At 42.1% G+C, this 25,676-nt stretch overlaps 1 protein-coding gene across 1 annotated transcript in view; it reads left to right on the plus strand.

Moving 5' to 3' along the window:
* The window catches only part of LOC117501569 (retinoic acid receptor beta-like), a 956,089-nt gene that overhangs the window by 14,217 nt on the left and 916,196 nt on the right, over window positions 1-25,676 (plus strand). The gene's annotated exons all lie outside the window — the stretch shown is intronic.

Below are 25,676 nucleotides of genomic sequence, written 5' to 3' on the forward strand. Positions count from 1 at the left end.
AGACCCACTTAGTTGTCCATGGGGTTGGTTTCTTTCTTTTTTTTTTTTTTTGTCTAAGCCTGCATCCAGCTTTTTCCTCAGCTTGTTTCACCATTGTTTTTTCTTCCTGTTATTTGGTCAGTTATGTTGTGGTAACTTTGTGGAGCTGGTCCTTCTTTTGGGTCTTATGTCTTGGCGATTCGGGGATTTCTTGGGTGAGATTTTCTGTGCTTTTAGTCAGCTTCTGTTTCTTTCAGTTATGTTTGTGGATTGGTTGTTTTTCCTTGGTTGTTTTTTTTCCCTCTTGTGTTTATGTTTTACCCATGTTCATTTTGGCAGAGGACGTTTCTCTTCCTCAGTATGACTGTTAAGTCTCTCTTTTCTTGGTGTCCTGCCGAGTTCCATAGGTGCGGTGCCCTGGGAGATATTGGCTTTTTAAATGTTTTGTCCCCCATATTTGAGTAAAGTTCACCACATGTGCTTGCCTCCTGCTCCGGTCAGTGTTCAGGTAGGCCATCTGACTCTGCCTTGGTTCCAGTTGGCCACTGGGTCCACCCACATACCACATACCACAGCCCTACAGTTTTTCTACTGGGTTTGATTTTGATTGTTTATTTAGTCCCCATAGTGGCAATTCAGGTGCAGTCAGCAGTAAAAATTGCATTCATAAAAAATAAAAACACATCATACAAGTTCATAAAAACACAGCAGAATAAATATACAAAACAAAACCCAAGAAATAAGGTGCAAGTCAGTGTAGACTTAAGTGCAACAGTGAGTCCTTAGGTGTTATTTAGGAGAGCAATAGCTGTGGGAATAAAAGAGTTTTTTAGTCTGTTGGTTCTGCATCTGGGCATTACCAGGCATCTGCCTGAGGGCAGAAACTTAAATTGTGGGTGCAGAGGGTGTGCCGAATCCGCCATAATTTTCCTGGCTTTTGACACAACCCTTGTTTTAAAAAGGTCCATGATGTCCGTGCACTGAGTTCCCATAATTTTACCACATTCCTTGACAATATTACAAAGACGGTTGCGATTCTTAAGGTTCAATAAGTTGAGCCAACACAGGAAGGAAAAGGTTAACACAGACTCCACAAAGCAACTGTAGAACATTTTCATGAAGACACCATCTACGTTGTAATTCCTAAGTTTTCGCAGAAAGTGCATTCTTTGATGCGTCTTACTGCACACTGCATTAACCTGCAATTCAAAACATAATTTATTGTCAATTTGGGTGCCCAGATACTTATAATTCTCAACAACATCTATGGGCTTCCCATCAATGGACATTTGATTCAGAACAGGTGGTGTTTTCCTGAAATCAATGTGCATTTCGTTAATTACGTCCACTTTTATATAGAGAGAGGATGAATGGCACCACTCTAAAAAGTCCAGCAAGACCAAGCTATGGTCTGTGGAGTCATCACCGTGCAGAAGGGACAGGATAACTGAATCATCTGCATATTTTATGATTTGATGATTATCGTGTTGGCTTTGACAGAGATTAGTATAGAGAACAAACAACAAAGGAGATAAAATGCAGCCCTGAGGGACTCCAGTGGATAATACAACAGCATCAGAAAGAGTTTCATTAACTCTGACTCTCTGCGATCTGTTTGTTAAAAAGTCAATAATCCATAAAATTAGGCCAACATCAATGTTCATGTCTCTTAATCGCTCTGCCAATACATGTGGTTGTATGCAGTTAAAAGCGGAGGAGAAATCAATAAACAACATCCGAATAAAGGTATCTGCACCTTCAAGATGCTGCAAAGCCAGATTAAGTAGAGTGGATATCGCATCATCCACGCCCCTTCCAGATCTGTATGCGAACTGGAGTGGGTCTAATACTCCCTGTGTTTGTCTTAAAAGCTCCTCTTTCAGAATTTTCTCAAAAGTCTTCATAACGAAAGATGTTAGTGCTATAGGCCTGTAATCGTTCGGTTCTTTAGGTGACTTGTTTTTTGGTATTGGAACAATTGTTGACGATTTCCAAAGGGAGGGTACTCTGCAAAGTTCCACTGAACAAGAAAAGATGTGGCAGAATATATCAGCCAATTGCTCTGCACAGTTTTTAAGTTTAGTCGGGTTTAGTCGGCATTCGGCCTTCCCTTTCTTCTGCGACCTGGCTCGTGGTTGCCCTCCGGACATTTTTGGGGGAGGTTTGCCTGCCTGCTTGTTTGTGCCCCATGTGATTTTTGGTTGCCCTCCTGTGTGCAGTTCCCGTCCGTTGGGGGAGGGGTACTATCATGATCCGGCCCTTTTGGGCCAGTTGTTATGGTTCTGGACCTTCATTCACCTCTGTGCTGTGAGCCTTCTTTGATGTTAGTCATGTTTGTCATGTAATCACAGTCATGCTTAGTTATGTTTTGTCTTGTTTCATTATTTTTGGTGTATGATTTGTCTACCACGTATATTGTTTTGCTGTGTTGTTCATTGTTTGCTTTCTCTTATGTGTATGTATGTAGTTTCAGTTTATCTATGTTTATCACATTGTTCATATTATACTTTAGCCACAGGTTTTGGTTATCATTTATCTTCCATTTCTTATCGGATTATGTTCCATTTGTTATTATTGCATTTTCTGTTTATCAGTTATCTTTTATTAATTGCATTATTCTGTAGTCACCGGGTTTGTTTAATCTCTGTTTATCAGTAGTTTATTTTGCTCTTCTCATTTGTGTTTTCAGTTCATATGTTCATGCTTAGTTTGTTGCTGGTCATAGTTGTTCTGCATTCTGTCCTTGCTTTCTGATTTGTCTTTGTTCTCAGTTTTTGCCCTTCTTCTTTGACTGCCTCTGCACCAGCCCTTGTGTATCCTCACTATTACTCTTTTTGCTCTGTGTTTTCATCCACTTCCGCTCTTGCACCTGCTCACGTGTCTTTGTCTCTTTCATCACTCCACTCTGTTTTCCTGCCTGCACTATCTTGTCCCATGCATATCTTTGTTCACTAGTCACGCCCCCTCACAGAACTTTCACTGACACCTGCATCTTGTTTCACTAATCACACCACCAGTTATTTAAGTCCTCACAGTCTCACAGCTCACTGCCAGATTGTCAACTTTGTGTCACTTTCCAGCCTCCATCCCATGCCTAGTTTTGTCCTGTTGTCCTTGTCGGTATTTTGACTTTGCCTGTTTTTGACCTCGAGTTTGTCTTGCCTCTGATTTCCCTTACGCTGTGCATTTGACCTGTGCCTGTTTTTTTGACTACGCCTCAGTCTCTCATCTGTTTGCTACCTCTGCCACGCTGCTGGACCACACATGTACCGATCACCTGACTGTTGAACCAATTAAACCCCTTTTTTGAACTCTGTCAGTCGTGTGAGTTTGCGGTTGCTTCCATACAGTTTGTGCAATGCCTGATAGTTCCAAGTGTAACAACAGTCACTAGATACAGTTGCTAATTTATCACAACCATTTTGTAGCATATTGAGTCAAATGTCATGTCCTGAATAAAACAGTGTGTTAGCCACAGCAAAAATAATGGTATTACAGAAGAGAGACACACATTGGTTGAACCTGTAACTTGTGCCCCACATGCATTTGGTGGCAGAGTTCCCACTAAATGATTAATAATTTACAGATATATTGCAGGCTCTTTAAACAGCATACAGCAAGCCAAGATGTGATTACTTCCATCTTCTTTTCCCCTCTCCTCTCAGATATGTGTAGGCCAGAGGGTGCACACTGTGTTGCTTGATATTTTCAACCTGGTCTCACGGCAAGTTGTGATTCAGCAGCACAAAATATACATTAATCTATTGGTTCGTGATATTGTGAAGAAAAGTGCCTCATTTTCAGCACAAATTAATTCTAATTCATTCCATGATGGCTGCACAAAATTAAAAGTGAAGCAAGGGAGTCGGGGTGGTTATGATTAGGGTTGGGGGAAGGAGTAGAGTTAGTAATAGTGAGTTATAAAAAGCCCCGTCACGAAAATTTGACGCATTTAGTGACGGGAGCACAAAAAAAAAGTGAGACTGGGCTGATATTTTCTGCATTAAGTAGCATTACAGAGGATTTGCACTGTAGCTCTACGTTACGTAGAGCTACAGTGCAAATCCTTGTTTTTGTACCAGTGCCTATCCATTATAAAATGTGGATTAAATAAGAAAACTGTTGTGATGCACCACTTGTTTTGTCTTGTCATTGTTTTGTCCTTGTCATTGGTTTTGTGTGATAATTGTTGTAATTTCTGGTGGTTTTGTGGTAATTTTCCTTTATTTTATATTTTAGACACTTTTGACTTATGCTTAAAGGTATAGACAAACTGTGATGGATTGGGCAAACTGAATTGTCCAGTGGGGAGAAAAAACTGCATAATATGTTGGTCTCCAGTGGATTTGGGGCTCTGATGGAATGAGTGGACAATCAAAGACACACCTCCACCTCCCTGATGTTTTCTAAACTACATGAAATAATGTTGAACTGGTGAGGACAGGAATTAAGGCCAGACTGTAATTCTACTAACCTTTCCAAACTATCTACAACACAAGGTTCTGTGCTAGGACCAATTTTATTCACTTTATACATGCTTCCCTTGGGCAGTATTATTAGACGGTATTGCTTAAATTTTCATTGTTACGCAGATGATACCCAGCTTTATCTATCCATGAAGCCAGAGGATACACACCAATTAGCTAAACTGCAGGATTGTCTTACAGACATAAAGACATGGATGACCTCTAATTTCCTGCTTTTAAACTCAGATAAAACTGAAGTTATTGTACTTGGCCCCACAAATCTTAGAAGCATGGTGTCTAACCAGATCCTTACTCTGGATGGCATTTCCCTGATCTCTAGTAATACTGTGAGAAATCTTGGAGTTGTTTTTGATCAGGATATGTCATTCAAAGCGCATATTAAACAAATATGTAGGACTGCTTTTTTGCATTTACGCAATATCTCTAAAATCAGAAAGGTCTTGTCTCAGAGTGATGCTGAAAAACTAATTCATGCATTTGTTTCCTCTAGGCTGGACTATTGTAATTCATTATTATCAGGTTGTCCTAAAAGTTCCCTAAAAAGCCTTCAGTTGGTTCAGAATGCTGCAGCTAGAGTACTGACGGGGACTAGCAGGAGAGAGCATATCTCACCCGTGTTGGCCTCCCTTCATTGGCTTCCTGTTAATGCTAGAATAGAATTTAAAATTCTTCTTCTTACTTATAAGGTTTTGAATAATCAGGTCCCATCTTATCTTAGGGACCTCGTAGTACCATATTACCCCATTAGAGCGCTTCGCTCTCAGACTGCGGGCTTACTTGTAGTTCCTAGGGTTTGTAAGAGTAGAATGGGAGGCAGAGCCTTCAGCTTTCAGGCTCCTCTCCTGTGGAACCAGCTCCCAATTCAGATCAGGGAGACAGATACCCTCTCTACTTTTAAGATTAGGCTTAAAACTTTCCTTTTCGCTAAGGCTTATAGTTAGGGCTGGATCGGGTGACCCTGGACCATCCCTTGGTTATGTTGCTTTAGACGTAGACTGTGGGGGGGTTCCCATGATGCACTGTTTCTTTCTCTTTTTGCTCCGTATGCATCACTCTGCATTTAATCATTAGTGATCGATCTCTTTTTCCTGGTTCTTTCCCTCAGCCCCAACCAGTCTCAGCAGAAGACTGCCCCTCCCTGAGCCTGGTTCTGCTGGAGGTTTCTTCCTGTTAAAAGGGAGTTTTTCCTTCCCACTGTGGCCAAGTGCTTGCTCATAGGGGGTCGTTTTGACCGTTGGGGTTTTTCATAATTATTGTATGGCCTTGCCTTGCAATGTGGAGCGCCTTGGGGCAACTGTTTGTTGTGATTTGGCGCTATATAAGAAAAAAGTTGATTGATTGATTGATTTATTTACTTTTTATAAATGATATTTACGATGTCCTTCCAACTCCAACCAATCTCCACCAGTGGTTTGGCGAAGATCCTGTGTGCATCCTGTGCACCAAGCCAGCCTCCCTCCGACACATACTAACAGGGTGTAAAGCCAGTCTCACCCAGGGACGGTATACTTGGTGCCACAACCAAGTCTTGAAGAGCCTCGCCTCCACACTGGATGGTAAACGATCCGGCATCAATGCCCTGCCACTGCCAACATCTGATGCCTCATGGGTAACTGCCTTTGTCCGTGAAGGGGCCACAGCTGCCAGGAGGAACTCTAAACCAACAGAGAGAAGCCAGCTGTGCCCAGCACACGACTGGAAGATGCTGGCAGACGTTGGTAAACAGCTGGTGTTCCCTGCAGAGATCGCCATTACCACCCTGAGGCCTGACCTGGTGCTCTGGTTTCTTTCCCTAAAGAAGGTATACATAGTCGAACTCACTGTACCCTGGGAGGACTCCATGGAGGAGGCATTCAAGCGGAAGCATCTGCGGTATTGTGAGGTGGCCGCGGAAGCACGACATTGTGGCTGGAATGCTGAAGTTCGCCCTGTGGAGGTTGGGTGCAGAGGCTTCATGGGAATATCTACCACAAAACTCCTGAGGGACTTGGGAATCAGGGGCCAGAACCTGCGCACAGCCATCAAAGCTGCATCAGAGGCAGCCGAAAGGAGCAGCCAGTGGCTCTGGCTGAAGAGGAACAACCCCAATTGGGCCCCTAAGTAGTGCAACAGGAGGTATGCGGTCAGCCAGTCCAGGCCTGACTCAGGGAACCGGACGCCCCTGCCATGCATAGTCCCCTGAGAGGTCTGCCATCAAGGTGACTTTCAGGGCTAATTGGGCTTGGGTCGCAAGCTCAGGTCTGATCATCCTGCAGCTGGCTGCCTCTGGAGAGGGTGTATAGTGTTAAGTGCCGAAACACCCTATGACCCAGAGGAACACTACTGATGATGCGTACCCGTAAATTCAATTTCCCTTTGTACCCGTAAAATCAACACCCCTTCAAGTCAAGCCATCCACCATTCACCTATAAGTTTACCAAGCGGATGTGCTCGCACAAGAATAATAACATTTCATTCTGTGTTTCTGGAATCAAACTTTATTTACATTTCTTATTTTTACAAAAACTCTTGATGAGAGACATCAAAGTTTTAACAACAACAACAAAAAAACAATACAAGACTTTACATGAGTTGAAGAATAAGGGGAAAAAAAGAAACAGAAGCTGCTCTTCCAAAGAGATGATCACTGTTTTTGCTCTTCGGTGTTTGCACAGGCACAGTGTGAGAGTTTGAGGTAAATCAGCTTGTAGCGCTGATTCAACAGCGCAATACCCTCACGAGGGCCGACCAGAATATCAAACAGGTTTGATTTTCATCTGACCATATGAATGCCGATGGGGAGGTGGTCGTGAGAGGTTAAGGGCAGCTCGTTACTCCTTGTATACTACATGATGTAGGACGCACGATGAAGCTGAAACTCGGCGCGATCCAAAAAATTCTGACATTAATGAAAAATTGGCCGAAAAAGGGCCAAAACTCGCACAGTGTAAACCCAGATTTAGCTTCTGGACAGTCTGAGGTGCAACTTGGTGGCGTCGGATGGACGAAACATAATGTCCCAGAAGTGTTCCACTGGATTGAGGTCAGGCGAATGTGGGGTCAATGGAATCAATTCTTTCATCCTCCAGGAACTACCTGCATTCTCTCACCACATGAGGCGAGCCATTGTCATGCACCAGGAAGAACCCGGGACCTACTGCAGCAGCATAGGGTCTGACGGTCGGTCCAAGGATTTCATCCAGATACCTAATAGCAGTCAGGCTGACGTTGTCTCACCTATAGAGGCCAGTGCGTATTCCAGGAATGTGCCTCCCCAGACCATCACTGACCCACCACCAAAGCAGTCCTACTGGGTAATGTTGCAGGCAGCTTAATATTCTGCACAGTATCTCCAGACCCTTTCATGTCTGTCATGTATTCAGACTGAACCTACTCTCATCTGTGAAAAACACAGGGTGCCAGTGGCGGACCTGCCAATTCTGATGTTCTATGTCAAATGTAAATCAAGCTCCACGGTGCTGCACGTGAGCACAGGACCCACTACAGGACAACAGGCCCTCATGAAGCCTGTTTCTGATTGTTTAGAGAGACATTCACACCAGCTGCCTGCTAGAGGTCATTTGTAGGACTCTGGCTCATCCTGTTCCTCATTGCACAAAGGAGCAGATACTCTTCCTGCTGATGCACTAAGGACTTTCTACGGCCCTGTCCAGCTCTCCCAAAGTAACTGCCTGTGTCCTGGAATCTCCTCCATGCTCCTGAGACTGTGCTGGGAGACAAAACAAATCTTCTGGCAATTGTACATATTGATTTATCACTTATTATAACAAAAGTCTACGCTATACTCATAAACCAGCCCTTATGATATATACAAGAAAAAATAGTGCTGATAAATGACACACTTATCCTATCAATTTTACAGCCCTGGAAACTGTGGCAATAAAATCAGGGCAATACAAAGCTTAAAACGGGGCAATACAAAAAAAAAAAAAAAAAAAAGACATTGAAAATATCAGGCTTTGTATTGCCCCACTTTTCAGCCCTCATGTCTTGGTCCCACCAATGACACTCTCATTTTGTGTTACCCTGGTGAAAAGTGCAGGATGCTGACACAGGATCCAGATGATTTCATTCAACTAAGATGTCTTATCAAGGTTAGGGTTAAGGTTAGGGTTAGGGTGAGCGAGTTTTAGCCTCCCTAGCAGGGATAATTCTACAACTTGAGTCTCATACTGAAGTTGTGAGACATCAAGAAGTTATTGAAGAGGACACTCATGGCTTTATAGAGAGACATAAGAGCAAGAACACCACCAGGAAAACAGAGAGTGATGTGAACTTGTTCACTGAATGACTAAGTGGAACCAAGACGTTCTTGTTCTTTCTCCGGTGGAACTTGACAAATGCAGTTGATGATAACTATATGGTCCTTGTTTTGTATTTTTGTTCTAATATGTGATAAATATCTTACTACATGTCTGTTTATGTATCACACCCTGTATCATGTCCCCCATGTATCTGTATCAGTGCTCACACAGCAAATGTACATAAATCAATCATGTGTACAGACAAAATAATGAGAGAGCACAGAACATTATAAGAACAATGAATGTACTGTTTAAATGTAAGACAATCATGTTACTGGTAATGATTCTGTTCTCACTGTAAACACACACACAAAAGAAAAATTAAAAAGCAATGTCATATTTAATTCCTATTATAAAGGTCAGATAATACAAGAATTATCCACCTTCTTTTAATTTAATTTTAATTTAATTTTAATCATCTTATAATGCACCAAATTACAACAAAAGCCATCTCAAGGTGCCTCATACAGAACAATTCATTATAAAAATTAAATAAATAATTAAAGATGAATAAAAAATTCAAATACATTATTAAAAACAGAAGTAAAAGAATAAAAAAATAAAAACTATTCCTAAGAAAGAGAATAAAAATTGGTTTTAAATCTTGACTTAAAAATGTCCATGGACTCTGACTGCTTCACGGTCGCAGGAAGACCATTCCACAGGGTGCAACAGAGACAGGGAGCCAGAGTATTGATGCCAAAATGGGTGGGATATGTTCAGACCTTCTGCTATGTATCAAAAGTCTGGTGGCAGCATTCTGAACCAGCTGAAGACCCCTAAAGCTGGACTGTGGTAACCCTGAAAATTAAACATTACAATAATGCAGTCTAGAAGAAACAAAAGCATGAATCAGGGTCTTGGCATCAGCGATAGACAGGATGGGGCAGATCATCGCTATATTTCGCAGATGGAAAAAAACAGTCCTAGTAACATCCCTGATGTGAAGGTCAAAGGACAATGTGGGATCAAAAATTACCCCAAGGTTCCTCACTTTGTCCATATGATGTATGACACACAAACCCAGCCTGAGCGACAGCTGGTCAAACTGATGCCGATGTCTCGCTGGACCAAGAACCATCATTTCAGAGTTTATCAGAGTTTAAAAGTAGGAAGTTATTAGACATCCAGTTTCTCACTGATAGATGACAGTCCTCCAGGGATTTTATGGGAATGAAATTTCCCGCAGTTATCGGCATATACAACTGAGTATCATCAGCATAACAATGAAAGGAAATCCCAAAACTCACAGTATATGCCCGAGAGGTGCTACATACAGGGAGAAAAGCAAGGGGCCTAAAACGGATCCCTGTGGAACCCCAAATCTCATGTCACTAAGGTTAGAGGTTGTGTCATTATACAAAACACATTGAGAACGTCTGGACAGGTATGACATCAACCACACAAGGGCACTTCCAATATTCCCAAAAAGATTCTCCAACCTATCGAGGAAAATATGATGATCCATGGTATCAAACGCAGCACTGAGCTCTAACAACACCAAAACCGTAGTGGTGTCTGAGTCCATTGCTCACAGAAGATCATTCACTACTTAAGTGAGCACCGTCTCTGTGGAGTGATATTCCCTAAAAGCAGACAGCCGTGGCTCAAAAAGATTATTTTCAGTGAGGTGGTCTATGAGCTGACGTGAAACCACTTTTTCTAACATTTTGGAATAGAATGATATAATTGATATTGGTCTGTAATTTTTCAATACACTATGGTCAAGAATAGATTACTTAAGTAATGGTTTAATCACTGCAGATTTAAAACATTTCTGAACAGATCCAGAGGTTAATGACAGATTAATAATTTCCAGCACAGTTGACCCAAGAGTGGACCACAGGTCCTTAAACAGTTTTGTTGGTATAGGATCAAATAAACAGGTTGTGCTATTTGTAGACGTTCCGAGTTTTGTCAGCATGCCTAGTGCAATACCATTAAATTCTGTAAATCTAGGCATCACCTCAGTGGTAGCGCCCACCTCCACAGCAAGTTTTAATGCCTGGGCCGAGGTGCACTGAGATATGCTCAGCCTAATATCTTCTATTTTCTTCTTGAAATAATCCAAGAAATCCTGTGCTGAAAAGGAAAAACAACTAACAGGTGGCTGGCTGTGAATACGAAATGCTACCATGTCAAACAAGAACTCTGAATTATGTTTGTTTTTATTGATCAAATCAGAGTAATAGGCCCGCTTTGTGGCCAGTAGTGCATGCTTATAATCTATAATAGCATCCCGCCACACAAGGCAGAACACCTTTAATTTGGAACTACGCCATTTCCATTCCAAACCTCCAGCCTTCTGCCTGAGGTCACGCAAGTAACCATTGAACCAAGGTGACTGTGCCTTAGGAGGGCATGGCCTTAAGGCCAGGAGAAGAAGAGGAGGCGCATTCTTATCAAGAGTAGTTTTAAGTGCTGAATTTAAACTATCCACAAGGCTGTTTACTGATTTAGCGTTCTTCAAACTTCAAGTTAAAATATCAGGTAATCTAGCCTCGAGTTCAGTCATAGTTGAGCATTAAATAAGATGCCGCAGTAGTACACAAGGTTGTTGTTCCACTAAATGTGGCAGCATAAATGTAAACCTGATAAGTGAGTGGTCTAAGGCCATAGATGTGAGAGGCAAGATGTCGATATTTGTGACACCAAACCCACATGCAAGAACCAGATCCAGGGTATTTCCACTAATGTGTGTTGGGTCCTGAATGCATTGCTGGAATCCTAAAGCATCCACAATTTGCATAAATGATTTGCTAAGGGGATCAGAGGGCTTATTTATATGAATATTAAAGTCACCAATAATCAAAATGTTATCTGCACTAGTTGACAAACTAGAGATGAATGCACCAAATTCATCTAAGAAATCAGAATATTGGCCAGGGGGCCTATAAACAGTGACAAAATAACATAGCTGAGCTCCAGTTTTATGACCCTGACAGTACTTAGCATCATGGGCACAGCGGAGAGTCAGATGCTCAAACAAATTATATTTGTGACCCCCAACAGCTAATAAAGAAAACCTAGATTTGTAAATAAAAGCCACACCCCCGCCTTGCTTCACACCATGCGACACGTGACTAAATGTGTATGCTGGTGGGCAGGCCTCATTCAGAGGAAGGAGAGTTGTGGGTTTGAGCCAGGTTTCACATAAGCCAATCATATCTAAATGATGATCCATGATTAGATCCACCCGCACATAACTGCAGCGCACCCAAAACCAGGGGCTGGAGATCCAGCAGCGTTTAGCGATCATACACTCGCAGTGACTCTGATTCAAAAACAGCATAAGTTAAAAACAATAAAATAACAGACTGGAGAGCAGCAGATGGGCAGCCAGATACAACGGCGCCATCTTGGCACTCCCTCAACACTCCCCACATGAATGAAGCCATGTGCTCATATCATGAACACATCAGCTGGCTCCATGTGTCCAGCTGTCCAGCGCGCACTGAGGTGTGGGTGACAGTGTTTCAAAAGCAATATGTGTTTTTATTTATTACCGTGTGAGGAGAGCCCACCGATGCACACACATCACGGTGGCATGAGGTGATATTCTGCATGGCACGATATGTGTTCACCAGCTGTGCATAGCGATGATGCAGCGGTTAGGTGCAGCTTTGACTGCATGCACATCACCATGCTCACTGAGACATGGTTGAGGCGATCCCATTTGTTTTTATTTTTCCCATATTGACATCATTTGCAGACATGCATGCAGCACTGACAGCAATCACACTGCACTGCAGCCACCATTTGCAACCGCAGCCACGACTATAGACTAGTGGTGTGTGTGTGGGGGTGGGGCGTCACACTCACACGCCATCTGTGTTGCAGTGGGGACACACCATACACTCATATGCCACTTGTGTTGGGGTGGGGACACACCACACACTCGTATGCCATTTGTGTTACTCGGTAATGGCACGCTCGTGGGGCACTTAGAAGATGTGGGGCCATTTGCACAGCCAGGTCTTCTAAGTGCCCTGTGAGTGGTGGATGTTCGTGGGTGGCACCTGGACTCCGGCTGATTCCGGCCGATAGTGGGTCGAATGGCCTCTTGCCCAGAATTCGCTGCCATTCGGCTGCTGGGGTGAAGGCTGCCTCGTTCGTGCAGGGTTCGACAAGGCCGATGATTCCGAAAAGGCCCTCGGCCGTGGCACAATATGGCCGACCTATGTTCGAAATGCGACGTGAATGTTGCGAGCACGATCAGACAGCAGTGCGATTTCATGTTGCTTGCTGTACGAATGGGTTTCTGATGCGAGCGGCACGGGAATATAGAGTGCATGTGCTGTGCCTGAATGGATGTGGCGACTTCTGTATGAGTCATTCTAGTGCAGCTCTGATTTTTCACAAGTGCCATTTGAATACTCCTTTGTGCACCATTTGGCCTCAATCATGTTATGTGTGAAGAGACCCTTATATTTGCTGTGAGTTCAAGTATAAATAAACTGTGTTCAGGAGGAAGTGGGGTACTGAGGATTTGCTGTTTCACATTTTCTAAATGTTCTGTTTAATTTTGTCTGTGTCAGGTTTCGGCCCTGTTCGGGGTTATAATTTCATTTCTCCCCCTTTCTTTTACCCACGTTCTGCCCCAGTCTTGATTTGGTAGTTGTTTTATTTTTTGTCACGTTTATTCTCTGTTCTGTTTTGCTTTGCCACTTTTATATCTTTATTACGTTTCATTCTTTAGCCAGTCTGTGTTTTCATTGTGTTATCATTAGTTTAATTCCTGGTTTATTTTGTTCATTTCTCTTGTGGTATTATCTGTTATACTGTAGTATCGGGTTTTGTTTCCTGTTAATCATGTAGTCTCTGTGTACTTATAGTTTGTTTAGCCATGATCATTTCCATCCTAGTTTTGATGTAGTATTTATTTTCTGACTCACTTTTCAGTTAGTATGTTCATGATTAGTTAGTTTCTTTTCATATGAGTATTTTGTTCTTCAATTAGTGGTTTATCTTTGTTCTTATTTCTCTCCATCCCATCTGATTGTGTTTTCACTCTATGCCCCTTCACCTGCCCGTTTCATCTTTGTCTTCATCCGTTTCATTCCTACACTTACACTTTTGCACTTACCCGTTTCATCTTTGATCACTCTGTCCTCTTGGATTCACCTGACCATGCCCCCTACTTGAACATTCTTCCACACGTGCACCTTGTTCCCCTAATTAGCCGGCATTAATTAAGCCTTTACAGTCCCTCACTTCCCTGCCAGTTTGTTAATCTTGTATCTCATCCTTGCATCCTGTTTCTGTCTTGTTTACCTTGTGTTTTCGACCTTGCTTCTTTTCTCCGATCTCTGCCACGCCGTGAACCTGACCCCTGCTTGTGTACTGTGTACGAATCTGCCTCTTGTCTATCTGTACCGCCACCCCGCTGACTGCCTCACTGTGTACCGTACCATTGCCAGTATTTTTGATAAAGCCTTTTTATTACCTTTACACCTCAGCCTGGGAGTCTTCACCGTGTGTCCTACCTCCATCTGTGCCACACCACACCCAGCCATGACAGTCTGAACTGTCTTCTAATAACCTGTTTAATAGTTTTTGTGCAAATATTTGCTCATTTTGAAATGGATGCCTGCAACACATTTCAAAAAAGCTGGGACAGTGGTATGTTTCCCACTGTGTTACATCACCTTTCCTTCTAACAACACTCAATAAGCGTTTGGGAACTGAGGACACTAATAGTTGAAGCTTTGTAGGTGGAATTATTTCCCATTCTTTCTTGATGTACGACTTCAGTTGTTCAACAGTCCGCGATCTCCGTTGTCGTATTTTGCATTTCATAATGCGCCACACATTTACAAAGGGCGACAGGTCTGGACTGCAGGCAGGCCAGTCTAGTACCCGCACTCTTTTACTATGAAGCCACGCTGTTGGAACACGTGCAGAATGTGGCTTGGCATTGTCTTGATGAAATAAGACAATGCTCTGCTCCCCTCCACAGCATGTCTTTTTCCTGGTTCTCTCCCTCAGCCCCAACCAGTCCCAGCAGAAGACTGCCCCTCCCTGAGCCTGGTTCTGCTGGAGGTTTCTTCCTGTTAAAAGGAAGTTTTTCCTTCCCACTGTAGCCAAGTGCTTGCTCACAGGGGGTCGTTTTGACCGTTGGGGTTTTACATAATTATTGTATGGCCTTGCCTTACAATATAAAGCGCCTTGGGGCAACTGTTTGTTGTGATTTGGCGCTATATAAAAAAATTGATTGATTGATTGATAAGCAGGGACGTCCCTGAAAAAGACGTTGCTTGGATGGCAGCATGTGTTGCTCCAAAACCTGAATGTACCTTTCAGCATTGATGGTGCCATCACAGATGTGTAAGTTGTCCATGTCTTGGGCACTAACACACCCCCATACCATCACAGATGTGTAAGTTGCCTATGTCATGGGCACTAACCAGCCCAGTCTCACGTTTTTTTTTTTTTTTTTTTTGTGCCCCCATTGCAAAATGAGTCAAATTTTCATGACAGCGTTTTTTTTAAACTCACTTTTACTAACACTACTGCTACCCACAACCCTAACTACCCCTGACCCACCGTTTTACTTTTAATTTCGTGCAGCCATCATGGAATGAATTAGAATTAATTTGTGCTGCCGTGACAAAAATGAGGTGCTTTTCGTCACAATATCATGAACCAGTAGATTAATGTATATTTTGTGCTGCTGAATCACGACTTGCCATGAGACCAGGTTGCGCAATGATGTCGGTTTTTAATGTAGTGCCTCCTGAGGGATCGAAGGTCATGGGGATTCAGTGTTGTTTTTCAGCCTTGCCGCTTACATGTAGAAAGTTCTCCAGATTCTCTGAATGTTCTGATTATATTATGGGCTGTAGATGATGGAATCCCTAAATTCTTTGCAAATGAACATTGAGAAACATTGTTCTTAAACTCTTGGGCTATTTTTTTCATGCAGTTGTTCACAAAGTGGTGATCCTCACCCCATCTTTGCTTATGAACGGCTGAGACTTTTGGGGATGCTCCTTTTATACCCAATCATGACACTCACAATTAGTGTCCTCAGTGTTGTGTGTTGGGGGGCTTGGCTGGACACTGTTTTGTTGGGTTTGTGTTTGTTTTCCTTCCTAGGTGGTCTGGGACTGACCTCTGGGAAAATTGTGCTGCAGAAGAGTCTCTCACCTCTGTGATGATTGGTTGCACCTGTTGCATCCTCGTGCGTCTCTTTATCAGGATGATCTGCAACACCTGTGACATTCACGTGCAGACTAAGGACTCTCAGCTGGCGTCAATGAAGAAATGAGGAGTTGCATTTAAGCCAGCAGTGATGAGGGTTGTTTGCCGGAGAATACAACCTTGTTATGACCTTGTATCGACCGTTGGGGACGCTGAGGGCCGCTCCAGAGTTTGACCTTACGTCTGTGAAGGAGGACTAGGGTGAGAGGCAAAAGCTGTCAGCACACGTCAGAGAGTACAGTTCTGGGAAAAGCCACCTGGGGGGTGTCGGCGGAAAACCTGAGTCCAGAATGTTCAGGCTCCGGTCCGTTGAGGCGCTGAGAGAGCGCGCAGCCTCTTCACCCCACCAGTATTATTTAATTTGTATTTCTTGTACAGTACCGAAGGGTGGTTAGAAAATAAAATTGTTTCTTTTGGAGCTGCTTCTGGTTATTTAGCACTGGGTTCAGTCAGACGCTGGACCGCTCCTCGAGCCGCGTCCCACACATAACACTCAGTTCCCAAACGCTTATTGAGTGTTTTTAGAAGGAAAGGTGATGTAACACAGTGGTAAACATACCACTGTCCCAACTTTTTTGAAACGTGTTGCAGGCATCCATTTCAAAATGAGCAAATATTTGCACAAAAACAATCAAGTTTATCAGTTTGAACATTAAATATCTTGTCTTTGTGGTGTATTCAATTGAATATAGGTTGAAGAGGATTTGAAAATCATATTCTGTTTTAAATTTACATTTTACACAACATCCCAACTTCATTGGAATTGGGGTTGTACATTAACTGGGCTATTTGAAATTCTACCAGATCTGACAGTTTAAGCAGGCAGGCATTAATGAATAATGAATGAGTGTGATCACAGTTGCCCACCTTATGTACCATCCTGACGGCTTTGTTTTCTGGAGCATGCATAACGGTCAGAGTGAAGTCCTGAAGTTACCCTAAACGTCTGCACAATAATAATAATAATAATACAGAATGTGTAGTGCTTTACAGTTCAGAAAGTGCTTTACTTTATTAATAACTCAGATGCTTCTGGATAGTTTAGTCTGAACATGTTTAATGTGATGTTTCCAGGAGATTTTGTGGTCAATCATCACACCCAGAAATTTAATTTCCTTTATTCTTTCCACATTCAAACCATCTATTTTAACTTTTTTTTTTTTTAATGATTTCCTTCATATTTCCAAATAGCACAAACTTAGATTTATCAATATTTTTGGACCAGTGGCGGCTCCAGAGATTTCTTTCTGCAGGTTCTGTGGGGGAGCTTGGAAACTTGATGAGTGTGCTATGAAATAAGGGCTCATGTGTCGTGACGGCTCTCTGCTACACCTCTGACACATTCATCTGCAACATCTTGCAGATGAGATGGTCTGATTAGGCTATAATTTACCCGCTGCACACGGACAACAGCATTTACATTGCAACATAAAACTCTTTGTACCTAAAACTCTCATGAATATATTATCTGGATTTTTATATGATGTCATTTTTATCATCATTATCATTGAACATAATGTCATTGAACATCACATTACACTCATTTTGTGTAAAACAAACAGTTCTGTTGATGAATGTCTATTTTCTTTTATGAGTGGAATATTTATCTAATCACATAAATCTGAAAATGCCAGAAGTGTCTTACTGTGGAAAACTGAAAGGATGATGTCATCGCCCTGCCTCTCCAACATGTTAACAGGGTAATTTTACAGTCTAATTTAGCACATTTTTTTTCCTTCTTGTCGGTGGTGGAACAAAGTGCCGGCGTCCTCCAGCTCAGTCTGAGAAACTCACCCAGAGCAGACAAACACTGAGGGACTTCTCAAAAAAACAAAAAAAAAACAAAAAAACCTTTAAACAAAAAACCCTTAACAAGTAACTTCCATCATAACAAATTAACACATTTCCAGATGTCATCTACCAAAATAAGGGTGTCATGTGGAGAACAGATTTCATCTGTGATGATGAATCCAGGCAACGGGTCAGATTAAAAGTCTTTATTTAATCCGTGAGCCAGCTTCTAAAGTTTTATCTTTTGTTGCTACATTAATTAGCCCACGTCTTCTTCATTTTTTGTAGAAGCGTTACAGCGCTACATACAGGCCAGGCATATGTACTACAGCATTTTCAAGCGGTTACACTGGATTTGTGAGAACGGAGATATTTCTTGAATGGAACACATTTTGAAGATGACAGAAAAAGATTGCATACAGGAAGTTCAGTTTCAGTTTCAATATAAAGGCTAAACCATTTTGACTCCTGGGGGACTCGACAAACAATATCCAAGCATAATGACTGATAATCACCCATTTTCACATATTGTTGCCTGTTGCTTATCCACCCATCTCACTAGTGGCCGAATGAGCCCGAATACCAACCGAATGTAAATTCAACCTCCATTTGGGCAAAGTCGAGGTGCATTCAGAAACCTCTGATAGCTACACAGTAAAATCACCAGTGTAAAACTAACACTGCCAGTGTACATATGGTCCTACTCTGGTCAGAGTATTACATCATACTACATCACGGACTACATCGACAGAATTACTTTTGAACTATCTAACTGTTTATCCAAGTCGATGGAGAACAATTTTGGACTGTTGACATCAAAGCAGTGATGATCATCATCATCAATTTCATCAATTTTATTTATACAGCGCCAAATCACAACAAACAGTTGCCCCAAGGCGCTTTATATTGTAAGGCAAGGCCATACAATAATTACGTAAAAACCCCAACGGTCAAAACGACCCCCTGTGAGCAAGCACTTGGCAACAGTGGGAAGGAAAAACTCCCTTTTAACAGGAAGAAACCTCCAGCAGAACCAGGCTCAGGGAGGGGCAGTCTTCTGCTGGGACTGGTTGGGGCTGAGGGAGAGAACCAGGAAAAAGACATGCTGTGGAGGGGAGCAGAGATCGATCACTAATGATTAAATGCAGAGTGGTGCATACAGAGCAAAAAGAGAAAGAAACAGTGCATCATGGGAACCCCCCAGCAGTCTACGTCTATAGCAGCATAACTAAGGGATGGTTCAGGGTCACCTGATCCAGCCCTAACTATAAGCTTTAGCAAAAAGGAAAGTTTTAAGCCTAATCTTAAAAGTAGAGAGGGTGTCTGTCTCCCTGATCTGAATTGGGAGCTGGTTCCACAGGAGAGGAGCCTGAAAGCTGAAGGCTCTGCCTCCCATTCTACTCTTACAAACCCTAGGAACTACAAGTAAGCCTGCAGTCTGAGAGCGAAGCGCTCTATTGGGGTGATATGGTACTACGAGGTCCCTAAGATAAGATGGGACCTGATTATTCAAAACCTTATAAGTAAGAAGAAGAATTTTAAATTCTATTCTAGAATTAACAGGAAGCCAATGAAGAGAGGCCAATATGGGTGAGATATGCTCTCTCCTTCTAGTCCCCGTCAGCACTCTAGCTGCAGCATTTTGAATTAACTGAAGGCTTTTTAGGGAACTTTTAGGACAACCTGATAATAATGAATTACAATAGTCCAGCCTAGAGGAAATAAATGCATGAATTAGTTTTTCAGCGTCACTCTGAGACAAGACCTTTCTGATTTTAGAGATATTGCGTAAATGCAAAAAAGCAGTCCTACATATTTGTTTAATATGCGCATTGAATGACATATCCTGATCAAAAATGACTCCAAGATTTCTCACAGTATTACTAGAGCTCAGGGTAATGCCATCCAGAGTAAGGATCTGGTTAGACACCATGTTTCTAAGATTTGTGGGGCCAAGTACAATAACTTCAGTTTTATCTGAATTTAAAAGCAGGAAATTAGAGGTCATCCATGTCTTTATGTCTGTAAGACAATCCTGCAGTTTAGCTAATTGGTGTGTGTCCTCTGGCTTCATGGATAGATAAAGCTGGGTATCATCTGCGTAACAATGAAAATTTAAGCAATGCCGTCTAATAATACTGCCTAAGGGAAGCATGTATAAAGTGAATAAAATTGGTCCTAGCACAGAACCTTGTGGAACTCCATAATTAACTTTAGTCTGTGAAGAAGATTCCCCATTTACATGAACAAATTGTAATCTATTAGATAAATATGATTCAAACCACCGCAGCGCAGTGCCTTTAATACCTATGGCATGCTCTAATCTCTGTAATAAAATTTTATGGTCAACAGTATCAAAAGCAGCACTGAGGTCTAACAGAACAAGCACAGAGATGAGTCCACTGTCTGAGGCCATAAGAAGATCATTTGTAACCTTCACTAATGCTGTTTCTGTACTATGATGAATTCTAAAACCTGACTGAAACTCTTCAAATAGACCATTCCTCTGCAGATGATCAGTTAGCTGTTTTACAACTACCCTTTCAAGAATTTTTGAGAGAAAAGGAAGGTTGGAGATTGGCCTATAATTAGCTAAGATAGCTGGGTCAAGTGATGGCTTTTTAAGTAATGGCTTAATTACTGCCACCTTAAAAGCCTGTGGTACATAGCCAACTAATAAAGATAGATTGAGCATATATAAGATTGAAGCATTAATTAATGGTAGGGCTTCCTTGAGTAGCCTGGTAGGAATGGGGTCTAATAGACATGTTGATGGTTTGGATGAAGTAACTAATGAAAATAACTCAGACAGAACAATCTGAGAGTAAGAGTCTAACCAAATACCGGCATCACTGAAAGCAGCCAAAGATAACAATACATCTTTGGGATGGTTATGAGTAATTTTTTCTCTAATAGTTAAAATTTTATTAGCAAAGAAAGTCATGAAGTCATTACTAGTTAAACTTAAAGGAATACTCGGCTCAATAGAGCTCTGACTCTTTGTCAGCCTGGCTACAGTGCTGAAAAGAAACCTGGGGTTGTTCTTATTTTCTTCAATTAGTGATGAGTAGTAAGATGTCCTAGCTTTACGGAGGGCTTTTTTATAGAGCAACAGACTCTTTTTCCAGGCTAAATTAGTGAGACACCATTTCCTCTCCAACTTACGGGTTATCTGCTTTAAGTTGCGAGTTTGTGAGTTATACCACGGAGTCAGGCACTTCTGATTTAAAGCTCTCTTTTTCAGAGGAGCTACAGCATCCAAAGTTGTCTTCAATGAGGATGTAAAACTATTGACGAGATACTCTATCTCACTCACAGAGTTTAGGTAGCTACTATGCACTATGTTGGTATATGGCATTAGAGAACATAAAGAAGGAATCATATCCTTAAACCTAGTTACAGTGCTTTCTGAAAGACTTCTAGTGTAATGAAACTTATTCCCCACTGCTGGGTAGTCCATCAGAGTAAAGGTAAATGTTATTAAGAAATGATCAGACAGAAGGGAGTTTTCAGGGAATACTGTTAAGTCTTCAATTTCCATACCATAAGTCAGAACAAGATCTAAGATATTATTAAAGTGGTGGGTGGACTCATTTACATTTTGAGCAAAGCTAATAGAGTCTAATAATAGATTAAATGCAGTGTTGAGGCTGTCATTCTCAGCATCTGTGTGGATGTTAAAATCGCCCACTATAATTATCTTATCTGAGCTAAGCACTAAGTCAGACCAAAGGTCTGAAAATTCACAGAGAAACTCACAGTAACGACCAGGTGGACGATAGATAATAACAAATAAAACTGGTTTTTGGGACTTCCAATTTGGATGGACAAGACTAAGAGTCAAGCTTTCAAATGAATTAAAGCTCTGTCTAGGTTTTTGATTAATTAATAAGCTGGAATGGAAGATTGCTGCTAATCCTCCGCCTCGGCCCGTGCTACGAGCATTCTGACAGTTAGTGTGACTCGGGGGTGTTGACTCATTTAAACTAACATATTCATCCTGCTGTAACCAGGTTTCTGTAAGGCAGAATAAATCAATATGTTGATCAATTATTATATCATTTACTAACAGGGACTTAGAAGAGAGAGACCTAATGTTTAATAGACCACATTTAACTGTTTTAGTCTGTGGTGCAGTTGAAGGTGCTATATTATTTTTTCTTTTTGAATTTTTATGCTTAAATAGATTTTTGCTGGTTATTGGTGGTCTGGGAGCAGGCACCGTCTCTACGGGGATGGGGTAATGAGGGGATGGCAGGGGGAGAGAAGCTGCAGAGAGGTGTGTAAGACTACAACTCTGCTTCCTGGTCCCAACCCTGGATAGTCACGGTTTGGAGGATTTAAGAAAATTGGCCAGATTTCTAGAAATGAGAGCTGCTCCATCCAAAGTGGGATGGATGCCGTCTCTCCTAACAAGACCAGGTTTTCCCCAGAAGCTTTGCCAATTATCTATGAAGCCCACCTCATTTTTTGGACACCACTCAGACAGCCAGCAATTCAAGGAGAACATGCCGCTAAACATATCACTCCCGGTCTGATTGGGGAGGGGCCCAGAGAAAACTACAGAGTCCGACATTGTTTTTGCAAAGTTACACACCGATTCAATGTTAATTTTAGTGACCTCCGATTGGCGTAACCGGGTGTCATTACTGCCGACGTGAATTACAATCTTACCAAATTTACGTTTAGCCTTAGCCAGCAGTTTCAAATTTCCTTCAATGTCGCCTGCTCTGGCCCCCGGAAGACAATTGACTATGGTTGCTGGTGTCGCTAACTTCACATTTCTCAAAACAGAGTCACCAATAACCAGAGTTTGATCCTCGGTGGGTGTGTTGCCGAGTGGGGAAAAACGTTAGAAATGTGAACGGGTTGGCAGTGTACACGGGGCTTCTGTTTAGGGCTACGCTTCCTCCTCACAGTCACCCAGTCGACCTGCTTTCCCGGCTGCTTGGGATCTGCCAGAGGGAAACTAACGGCGGCTAAGCTACCTTGGTCCGCACCAACTACAGGGGCCTGGCTAGCTGTAAGATTTTCCACGGTGCGGAGCCGAGTCTCCAATTCGCCCAGCCTGGCCTCCAAAGCTACGAATAAGCTACACTTATTACAAGTACCGTTACTGCTAAAGGAGGCCGAGGAATAACTAAACATTTCACACCCAGAGCAGAAAAGTGCGGGAGAGACAGGAGAAGCCGCCATGCTAAACCGGCTAAGAGCTAGTAGCTACGCTAAGCTAGCGGATTCCTAAAAACACACAAAGTGAATAATGTGTAAATAATTTAGAGGTGATTCAGCAGAGGGAGTGCTTTAGTTAAGGCACGTAAAGATTACACTGGGAAACAAATCGTTATCTAGTTAACTAGATCAATCTAACTGCGCAGATTAAACAACTAACAGATACAGAAAAACAGCAAAACACCGCTGTGCTCCGGAACAGGAAGTGATACAATACCGCAGTGAGAGCCAACCACCAGTAGAGGCAAGCAAGAGCCCAATCCTTCACTAAACATCACTAAAATGTAAGTTATAAATGAATAAAATATCAAATGACAAAGATCCATTTTAGGCATTATATAAGATGAGTAATGGATATTTTTTATTCTTTCAATGGAACAAATATTTAATTTGGTTAAAGCTAAAATGTTCCATTCAATGCTGTTGAATGGAACATTGCAGCTTTAAACTCATGAAATATTCATACCATTGAACTCATAAACATTAATTATTTGTATATTATATCAACATGCTGCTTAATGGATCCCGTCATTCAAACCCACTGCTTCCACCCATCTGTTGTGTTGGACCCTGTGTTCTGCTCCAGCTTGGCCTTGAGAGAGAAGGGGGCGTGGCTACCTGTACTTCCAGTCTGTCAGTGTCTCACCTGATCACAATCCCAACATCTTATCAAAGGCTTCATCTGACAGCAGAATGTGGACGTGTCCCTCAACCTGATCTGCTTCCAGAAAAACTCATTACCTTCACTGAGGAAATGTTCCCTTGTTGAGTCCTCCTTAAAAAAGTGTCACAAGCAGCAGAACATATGATTTGTTTTATGTCTATATCATATTTGGGTGTACGGTGCTGTTGAAAAAACTTTTTGCAGGGTACAGATCTGCTGCTGCTGTTTTTAATACTCAAAGGTTAAAAAATCTGGAACATTGTGTCCATACTGTGCTTTTTTATTTTAGCCTTTTAAAAGCATTTATCTCACACACACAACTAGACAAATCTCTGAATCAAACATTTCAGCATTTATTTCAACTCTTTGAGTCCTATCTTACACTAAAAGCAGCACAAGTGATGCATTACTAGTTTTCAGCTGATGCCACTGTCTGTTTTCAACCTGGTCTCAAGGCAAGTCGTGATTCAGCAGCACGAAATATACTTTAATCTATTGGTTTGTGATATTGTGACGAAAAGCGCCTCATTTTCGTCACAGCAGCACAAATTCATTCTAATTTATTCCATGATGGCTGCACAAACATGAGACTGGGCTGCTGTTTTCCGGCGCCCACATTGAGCAGCAAATGTTACAGAGGACACGTTGTTGTTAAGGTGATTATACCAAAAAACCTCCTGTCAAATTGAATGTAGAGTTTTTCTATGGTGTAATAGGGTTACTCCATGCCAACTCACCCTGCAGATTTGGTTGAAAAAAAAAGGTAATAATTTTAGATCTACAGTGAGGCAAATAAGTATTTGATACAACAGAAAAACAGACCTTAAGATTTGGTAATATCTGTTTGCAGTTCCAGAGGTCAAATGTTTCCTGTAGTTTTTCACCAGGTTTTCACACACTGCAGCAGGGATTTTGGTCCACTCCTCCATACAGATCTTATCCAAATCTTTCAGGTTTGGAGTTTCAGCTCCCTCCAAAGATTTTCTATTGAGTTCAGGTCTGGAGACTGGCCAGGCCACTCCAGGACCTTGAAATGCTTCTTACGGAGCCTCTCCTTAGTTGCCCTGGCTGTGTGTTTGGGGTCATTGTCATGCTGAAGACCCAGCCATGACCCATCTTCAATGCTCTTACTGAGGGAAGGAGGTTGTTTGCCAAAATCTCACAATACATGACCCCATCCATCCTCCCTTCAATACGGTGCAGTCGTCCTGTCCCCTTTGCAGAAGAGCACCCCCAGAGTATGATGTTTCCACCCCATGCTACACGGTTGGGATGGTTTTCTTGGGGTTGTTCTCATCCTCTAAACATGAGAAGTGGAGTTGATTCCAAAAAGCTCTATTCTGGTCTCATCTGACCACATGACCTTCTCCCATGCTTCCTCTGGATCATCCAGATGGTCACTGGTGAACTTCAAACAGGCCTGGACATGTGCTGGTTTGAGCAGGGGGACCTTGCTGCCCTGCAGGATTTTAAACCATGACAGCATCATGTGTTACTAATGTAATCTTTGTGACTGTGGTCCCAGCTCTCTTCAGGTCATTGACCAGGTCCTCCTGTGTAGTTCTGAACTTTCTCAGAATCATCCTTACCTCACAAAGTCAATCAATCAATCAATCAATCAATCAATCAATTTTTTTTATATAGCGCCAAATCACAACAAACAGTTGCCCCAAGGCGCTTTATATTGTAAGGCAAGGCCATACAATAATTATGTAAAACCCCAACGGTCAAAACGACCCCCTGTGAGCAAGCACTTGGCTACAGTGGGAAGGAAAAACTCCCTTTTAACAGGAAGAAACCTCCAGCAGAACCAGGCTCAGGGAGGGGCAGTCTTCTGCTGGGACTGGTTGGGGCTGAGGGAGAGAACCAGGAAAAAGACATGCTGTGGAGGGGAGCAGAGATCGATCACTAATGATTAAATGCAGAGTGGTGCATACAGAGCAAAAAGAGAAAGAAACAGTGCATCATGGGAACCCCCCAGCAGTCTACGTCTATAGCAGCATAACTAAGGGATGG

The sequence above is a fragment of the Thalassophryne amazonica genome, chromosome 20 (assembly GCF_902500255.1).
Source record: "Thalassophryne amazonica chromosome 20, fThaAma1.1, whole genome shotgun sequence".
In the NCBI taxonomy this organism is placed as follows: domain Eukaryota; kingdom Metazoa; phylum Chordata; class Actinopteri; order Batrachoidiformes; family Batrachoididae; genus Thalassophryne; species Thalassophryne amazonica.